Below are 9,246 nucleotides of genomic sequence, written 5' to 3' on the forward strand. Positions count from 1 at the left end.
AGATTGCTCAGTATTTGTCACTGAATTTTCCCATTCAAAATAAAAATAACCGAATTCAAAGTTATTTCTCGGATTGCCAGCATTTGAAATTCAACTTTTTATTGGTTATAAACTTTGAATTATTTAGTAGAATATATATATATATATATATATATATATTAAGAATGAAAGAAAAGATAAAATTTCAAAGAAGAATGGAAGAATTAAGTTTTATTACTGTGCATTAGCTGGATGTGCATGGAGTCCAATGAAATAAGTAGAATATTAAGAAAACAAAGAAAGAAATTAAAAAAGGAGAAAAAAAAGCTTTAAAGGACAAAAAGAAAAAGAATATAAAAAATTTGATAAATTGAAAAAAAGATGAATTAGAATTAGAAAAAATAAAAACGAAAAAACATAATTTCGTCATCAGCTTGCTCGATTATAACCGCAAAAATATTGCTTTCGAATTATGTAATATTATAATCAAAGCAAAATAAATCAAATAAAATCCACTAAACTGAATAAAATGAGATGGGCGGGGCATCTTAAAGAAATGAATGCTGATAAAATGGAACTGTAGATTTTTTATAGCCCTCCTTTGTGCAACAGAATAAGAAAAAAACCTTAAAGGAAATGAAAAGACTGCCTGAACGTAGACTTTGACGTGGTTTCTTTTAATAGGGAGGATTAGAAAAATTAGTAAAATTATTTAAATATGGCTAGGGCCCACAGATGATGTTTATCTAGTGTTAATGATCGTAAATAGACAATATAAGGTGCTTCCCACAGAAATAATTCAACCTTGATTTTTGTTCATATTATTGAAAATGAATAAATTAACAAGAGAGAAACATGTATATTCATGAAATCTACTGTCCCACCTAAGGAAGGAAAAATATCCAAAATGTAAGAAGGGAAAAAAAGTTACCAACCTAAATAAAACAACAATAAGCAATGCTTATATATGACTCAAAATATACGATGTTGAATAACATGTCTTTCTTGGAGGACGGTAGCATAGGTAATTAATCCAGGTTATAATGATGGCGGCCTTCAGTTCTTCCATAGACTGAAACTGCTTGCCTTTGGCATATACAGCTTTACTGAAAATATCTCTTATGTTTTTCAGGGATTGAGATAAGGGAAACAGAAGGCTATTTCATAATCTTCAAAATATATCAAATTATCCAAAATATTCGAATAACCAAAAACTATACTCCTGGATATTTTGTGAGAGGTATTACCTGCTAAAAATTCAACTTGGGCAATCAATTCTCTTTCTTAATGGCAGTAAATGTGCTCATAGCATCTTCAAGTATTTGGTAGTATCCAAACAGCAGAGGACAAAATCAAGCTCAGATTACCAAAATAGTCGAAATCTTCCCATACCTTGAATGAGACTTTACTTGAACACTGAATACATTGAATATTGGCGAAGAAATCTTATACTTTCATTACGCCATGCCAATTGAACGCCAAACCATTTGTAATTTTATACTTATTTTTTGTTGTTTACTTTAAAAAACTATCATGCTGACAAATCTCTTTGAACTAAATTACTACTTTTTATAGTTGGTTTTAAGCTATTGGATACTTTCTTTTCATCTTTCAAGGAACTAATTGTCAAAACTAATTTTTGAACGAAATTTATCAACTAAATCACTATTTTTCTGAAATAAATAAATGAAAATAATAAAGAATTCTTGAAAACAAACGAAACATTTCAATTTTCCTTGCTGTTATATTATTATTTTTTTCAAAAAAATAACTGATAATAAAATCTTTATATTATCTATATAATATCACACTTTTTTATTACAAATAAAACTATCATGTTGATAAGTAATCATGAGATATATGATTACTACTTTTTTAAATTAGTAAAAAAATTTGGATACTTTTTCTTCACTCAAAGATCAGACAACTGAACTGAATCTCCCAATCAAGATTTATCATCAAATCACTATTTTTCTTAAGCAAATAAATAAAAATAATAAAAAAATCTTGAAAATCCAACTCTTTGCAACAAAAATTTTCAATTTTCTTAGCAGTTTTATTAATTTATTTTATAAATAACTGATAATAAAATCTTTTTAGCCATTGTGTAATTTGATACATAATTTTGTTTTGTTTACTGCAAATAAAACTACCATGTTTGATAAATCACTCTGAGATTTATTACTACTTTTTAAAGTTGGTTAAAAATTATTGGATACTTTTTCTTCATCATTGAAAGATTAGACATCTGAACTGAATCTTCAAATCGAGATTTATCATCAAATCACTATTTTTCTTAAAAATAATAAGATATAAATAATAAGACATAAATATAAATAAAAATAATAAGAAACTCTTGAAATTCAACTCTTCGCAACAAAAATGTTCAATTATCTTGGCATTTTTATTATTATTTCTTTTTTATAAATAACTGATATTAATATGTGTTTAGTCATTGTGTAATTTGATGCGTAATTTTGTTTTGTTTACTGCAAATAAAACTAACATGTTGATAAATCACTCTGAGATATATTACTACTTTTTAAAGTTGGTTAAAAACTATTGGATACTTTTTCTTCATCATTCAAAGATTAGACATCTGAACTGAATTTTCCAATCGAGATTTATCACTAAATCACTATTTTCGAAAAAAAGCTCTCGAAAACCCAACCCTCCACAACACAAAACTTTCCTTCCCCGGTGGAACCTATCGCTTGAGCTCACAAGATTTCGTTTTCTATTTCCTCAAGCATTTAAGCCCATTTTCCACTATTTTTTTCTTCTTACTCTCTTCAATTTCGGATTTAATACTGGTAGAGGCTTTCTATTTTGCTGAGAATTGTAAGTTCGACTAAAACTCATTCATCGAAACGCAGGACTTCAAATATTTCCAGGAATATCTTCCCTTTATAAGTATTTTTGGTCATCTGATCTAAAAATTCTTCTATTTAGTTTAATTTGGAGAGTCTAAATCCCTTGTGTAGTCGTAAGTGTTAAAGTCGAGTACTGTTTCTTGGTAAAGGACTTTTCTTATAAAAAAAAATCCTGTCTAGTTTTTAGTCGCAGATAATCATCGCAGTGATAGTCTTGTTCTGATTCTTCAAATAAAGTTTTATTGCTTTATTTTAGATTTCACTTTGAAGTTATCATGTTGCCAACATTTTATGAGAATAGATCGATTTTTATGAGTAATTTTTCTGTTGTTTTATTGTTTGCTCTTTTTGATGTCTGATTGCTACTGTTTTATTTGGGATTCTGTTTATTCTATATACTGTATTGAAATAATATTCTGGCATATTTATTCTTTTAACTGATTCTATTCAATAAATATACTTTGAAACTATTTATATTTTTAACTATAATATGCATCATAATAAACAACAAGACAAGTCCATTACGTTTTCTACTAGAAATATTAGCAAAATTGAACATACAATAGGAATTTTTATTTATTTATTTACTATTATTCTAGCAAATAAACATACATTAAAACAATTAATTTTTGCATTTGCACTGTTTGAAATTTCTCGGAAAAAGTGGTTAAATAGCAATTTATTTAATTGTTATTTAACCATATTCAAACAAAACAGTCAAATACCCCTAAATAAGATGGTATTCAAATTGTTAACTGTGAGAAAAAATTTTATTAACTGCCTTCACCTGATGCGGTTGAGCAACCAGAATTTTATCACACCAACTAGATCCCCCTAACAAAGCCAATTTGTTCCTACATATTACATATTATTGTCAAATGGGCTAATCTGTCAATCTCATGACAGACAGAACGAGGGTTCGAGCCCCAGTGTTGAAGATGAATATTTCCCTCATTCCCTTCAACACATGAAGAGATTCCATTGTCATGTACTTCCCAATTTATGATCCTGGGCTATTAGAATATTATACTCTCTTTCACGAATAGATGGCAGCACTATAGAGTTGTCAAACTGTCTCTAATTTACAGCATTTTTGCTGTTTTGAAACCATATTAGTTGTAAATGGTTTGAAACCATATAGTTTCGTATTCATGATTTTTTATCATACTAGTTGTAAATGGTTTTAAAACCGTAAAAGTAAAAAAATGCTCGTTACCGTAAACTTTGCGGTTGATTGGAGGGACAGTATGCTGTCTGTCATTTTACCATAATTTTAGAATAAAAATTCTAACAGTGCATGTCATAATGAACAACTACTAATGTTTGACGAAAGTTCATTTATAATGGGTTGAAAAAGAGCTCAGCATTAAACGTTAAAGAAAATTCCACTTGAAACTGTTACTGAATAGTCATAAATGACATATTTTTTAAACCAATGCCATGCCATGAATAAAGAGTGCTTAATTGTTTTTTTTTTTAATTTAAAAATTTAGCTCTAAATATCTTTACTTTTTGACTTTTTTGCTTCAGTACCTAGTAGGAAACATTTTTAAACAAAATTCAAAAATAAGTACACTAGTTATGTTTAGCGATGTTTTTACTTATTTTGTTTGAATAGTTAAGAATATTTTAGAAAGCTATGCTAATCCTTCTGGAATAATTACAAAGAGTTTTATTACAATGTATACATTATTTCACCCGTTTGATTAACCTTAATTTTAGTTTCATATTTAAATAAAACTGCTTGAAAACTAAACATATTCCGGGTAAGATATAGTAAAGCTTGTAAATTATAAATTTTTTCTTTTTTTTTTTAAGATCCTAATTTTTATCATTTAAGCTTTTAACAGGGAGAGAAAATCTTTTTTTTAATAATTTTTAATCCGCTACATTAAATTCTTAAAGCAGTTTCTATTTAATTGCTAAAGTTATTTTTCCTAAATAGTTCTTGAACTCACAAGAAATTTTTTTTTTAAAAAAAAAACGCATTTAATCTTGAAATATGCTTCTTTAATGCGTCTGCATGGAACATAAGTTTTTTTTAAAGTCTAAATAATACTTTGTATCTTTAATTTTAAACTTTATTTACGTGAATTGTTTCTATTTTATAAGCGAAAACAAGGTACTGTAAAATTACTAGCATATTAATCCAAATTATGGTAATAGTTAGAGGAGTTTAATGTAAAACTATTGAACACAGACGGTTAATTTTATAATCCACGCAGATATCAGGATTTGTCAGAGTTTCTTACGCTTATTGTAAAAGTTTAAAAGAACTAATTAAAATCTTAAAAGTAATACCGTAACTTGGAGAAAAAATAACTTAAAATTTTTTATTTATCTTAAATACAGTGGTCTTAAGAATGCTTCAACTTCAACAAACATTTCAAATTTTATTTCGAAATTTTTGCAATTTTGCGTTTATAAAAATCATCAGCTTTTACAAAAAAAATTGGCAGAATATGCAACTTATTTACAAGTGTTTTTATAATTATCAAAATTATCTACTCAAAATTTTAAAATATTTTTGATGATGTTTTAGAAAAACAAAGCAAGTTTCTAAATGATGAAAGATTCTAAATTCTTAAAATTTTTGTATGTTCTCAAATTATGTATACTTGTATGCTTGTAACATGAAGGTTATAAGAATGTGTATAATATTTTAAGAGTTTGATTTATTATGCTTATAAATGTGCTTTTAAAAACGTTGTAAAAGTAGTTTTAGAAAAATTAACTGTAAATTTTCTAAAAATTTTCATGTCTGTATTAAATTTAATTGGATAAACCTTTGATGGTTTTTAGCCAGCTTTAAAAGCAACATTATTTTGGTTGTTCTGCTTTTCAAAACAGGATAGAAATATAAACTTTGAATCATTTTCTTAAGAAAAATTTCTTCTCTGAAGAAGAATTTCAAGGCTTTTAATTTAGGAAACTCAGAAATATTTAACGTTGAGAATTTTTTTATGATTAAAATGTACACGGTGAAAAACAAATTCTGGTAAAATTACCGAACCGTACGGTAAAGATATTTCTAGGAAAAAAATCCTTAGTTAACATATTCTATACCACTTATTTAATAAAAAAGCTTTTAATTTTCTTTCACAAAGTTGCTTTCACAATGAGAAGCAACTTTATTATGATCACTTACAGTTTTTTTTTCTAATGAGTTTTTTTAATCAAAATGCTGCTGCTTACAGTAAGAATCAACTTTAGTATGACCACTTACAGTTTTTTTTCGAATGAAATATTGTGTCAAAGTGCTGTTGCTTACAATAAAGCAACTTTATTATGACCACTTACAGTTTTCTTTTAATAATGAGATTTTGCGTCAGTGCTCCTAGAGGACTAGTGAAGCGTAATTGTGCATTAAGACCTTGATTATATGGTAGTTTAAGTAAGGCATCCTGCACGAGCAGTGTTAATAAGTGCATCCTGTAATGCTGCACAGATAAGAGTTTTAGTAAAAATACCTTACTGCATGGTAATGACATTTCCAGTAAAAAAATGAACTATAATTCCTATTTACCCGTTTTATCCCGACTTTTTAAATTGAAGTGACGCGAAAAGTGACTTTATGAAGAAAGTGGTATAATATGTTATTCAACTAAATGGCTAATATAAACTATTTGTTACCATTTCCGTTCGAAATGTCCCTGCACGTTATAGTTATACATCTAGTGATAAAAACTTAAATAACTAAGAAATTATGGTGGAATGGAAACTTTTAATTCTCCTAGATAAAAGACAAACTTGAATTGTCTTACCGCAATATATGTTTTTGAAAAAGGAAACTGTCCAATAAATATGACACTGGGCACTAACAGGTTAATAAAACAAAATATACAGTAGTAACACCATTCATTTGGTAGTTCTATTATTTATATGGCGACCGTTTACATGAAATTCTGTTTTTCAAAATTATACTTCTTATTACCATTAGTAAAATATACAAAACTGAAAAGTATATTTATCCAAATAAGGGTTTTTATACAATTGTCTAAGTTATCATAATAAAATTATCAAATTTTACCACAATCATAAATTTAAACACATAATATAAAACAATATTTTTTTAATGTTAATTTCTCCAAATTCATTACCAAAGCACATCGGTAAAAATTGCAATAGTGTTTCCATAGAGCAAGAAACACGGTAAATTTAACCATATTCTGGTAGTTTCGACTAATAAATAATTTAATATAACAGACTAATTCATAGCCAAACCATGGTTTTTAATGGCAATAATATTTTTTTTTCTAATTTACTGTATAATTTTCGCTTTTGCTGTTTTGCTAATAAATGTGTTTATAACACTAACCCTATTGTGTTTCTAACACTATTTTTCAAGTTACTTGTACTGGTAAAACTATTTAATGAAAAGTAGGAATACTGATTGAGAGTAGACGTTTGCATACATCTTTCTCCCATAAGTACTCGTTAGAGATAGAAAACATTCCATTTCCAGAACAAAATGAAAAGAAAGGGTTTTTCCTGGGACTTCATTATAAAACAGTGGTAAAAGGCAGCCTGACTTTATGAATGGCTAATCAAGTAGCCTCTTTAATGGTGCACATTTGGCAGGAACAGACAAGACAGAAATTAGCTTGGCTTTGGATGTGTTGGCGACGGAAAAAAGGAAAATTTTGTATAGGGGCAGAGAATAAATAACAGAAAGGAATAAACTCACCAAAGTATTTGGAGGTCCTAAGTTCTGGTAAACATTAGTTTTGTTCTAAGGTACTTGGCGAAAACAAGAAGTAGGAATAAGTACAAAAGAGAAAAAGGGCTCTTCTTGTTACATTAATGTTTGCTTTTCGCTAGAATCTGTTGCCAAGGGAACGAACCAACTCGTTCATATCGATCCTAGCTTGACGGGTAATCCCCCTGGGATATACGCGTAGATCTCTTATTTTTACCTACATTCAGTCCAAATGTGAAGAGATTAATGAGAGATCCATTTGTAAAAGCTCAAATGACATTGCTAGGTCTTGAAAGTGAATCAGAAGCCCCAGATCTTCTAACAATTAGTGTCGCTCCAAACACAACTGTAGGAATAACCTATTGTTCTCAAACAAAAAATATAGGAGCAATGGCTTGTCAACGAGAATTTGACAAGTCAGCTTCCAATCCCTTTTCTTTCTTTCTTCTTCGTTAATCTTAGAGTTATGGACTTATTGAGTTTTTTTTTACCAAATAAGCTTTATTTTAATTGAATAACAACAGCAATGGGAATTACTTCTTCATTAAAAGATTTTGATAAAGGAAAGAATATTTGATATTGGTAGAATTCGCTAAAAGAAAAAAAAACATTTTCTATTATTTTGAAAGTATACCATTACTTTATTTAAGTTTAATTGACTGTAAAATATCAAAATATAAATAATGTAATATAAATAGTATAATATTAGAATATAAGTTATCGAAAGACATGCATTGATTTAAGAAAAATTAGGGAGAATTTTAAAACACATTTTAAAATATTTTTTATGATCGAGATTTTTATTGTTAGATTATTTAATTGTACAATTACAATGGTTTGTCAACGAGAATTTGACAAGTCAGCTTCTAATCCCTTTTCTTTCTTTCTTCTTCGTTAATCTTAGTTATGGACTTATTGAGTTTTTTTTTACCAAATAAGCTTTATTTTAATTGAATAACAACAGCAATAGGAATTACTTCTTTATTAAAAGATTTCGATAAAAGAAAGAATATTTGATATTGGTAGAATTCGCTAAAAGAAAAAGAAAATTATTTTTATTTTGGAAGTATACCATTACTTTATTAAGCTTAATTTATTGTAAAATATCAAAATATGAATAGTATAATATTAGTATATAAATTATCGAAAGATATATATTGCTGTAAGAAAAAAAGGAGAATTTTAAAACACATTTGAAATTATTTTTTATGATCGAGATTTTTATTGTTAGATTATTTAATAACACAACTACAATATTTATCGAAGATAAAAATTATTTGGCTGAGAAGCAAATTTTCCAATTAAAAATATTTTTTAATTTATTAGGAGATTGGTGTGGATTTTTTAGTTAGGCTAGACAATAGAAGATAATAAAAAAAAAGTCACAATTATAGCCACATTTCACAATTATAAACTTTGAATTTTGTTAAAACCTTTAAATAAGAGTTCTCCAACTATATATATATAGGGAAAGTGTCCTTCAGAATGCAGGCTAACAAAAAAAAAATAAAATCATCAATTTTTATTTTTTTATTTATTTTAGGTAATTAAAATATACCAATATGTCATTTCCTCACGTGTCCCCACTGTTGATTTAAAGAAAGAGAAAATTGTTTCTGTGATAAAAATAAAAAAAATTACAAATTCGTGTTTTTTATTTCAGAATATTGAAATATGGAGTTCAGAAAATCATTT

At 27.3% G+C, this 9,246-nt stretch overlaps 1 protein-coding gene across 1 annotated transcript in view; it reads right to left on the minus strand.

Moving 5' to 3' along the window:
- The window catches only part of LOC107448478 (WD repeat-containing protein 17), a 142,662-nt gene extending 134,697 nt beyond the window's left edge, over positions 1 to 7,965 (minus strand). Inside the window, exon 1 of the mRNA XM_043039824.2 lies at positions 7,540 to 7,965. The gene's annotated coding sequence lies outside the window, so the exon portion shown is untranslated. The remainder of the gene's footprint in view (positions 1 to 7,539) is intronic.
- Between the last annotated feature and the right edge of the window lie 1,281 nt (positions 7,966 to 9,246).

Source organism: Parasteatoda tepidariorum, chromosome X2 (genome assembly GCF_043381705.1).
Source record: "Parasteatoda tepidariorum isolate YZ-2023 chromosome X2, CAS_Ptep_4.0, whole genome shotgun sequence".
Lineage (NCBI taxonomy): Eukaryota > Metazoa > Arthropoda > Arachnida > Araneae > Theridiidae > Parasteatoda > Parasteatoda tepidariorum.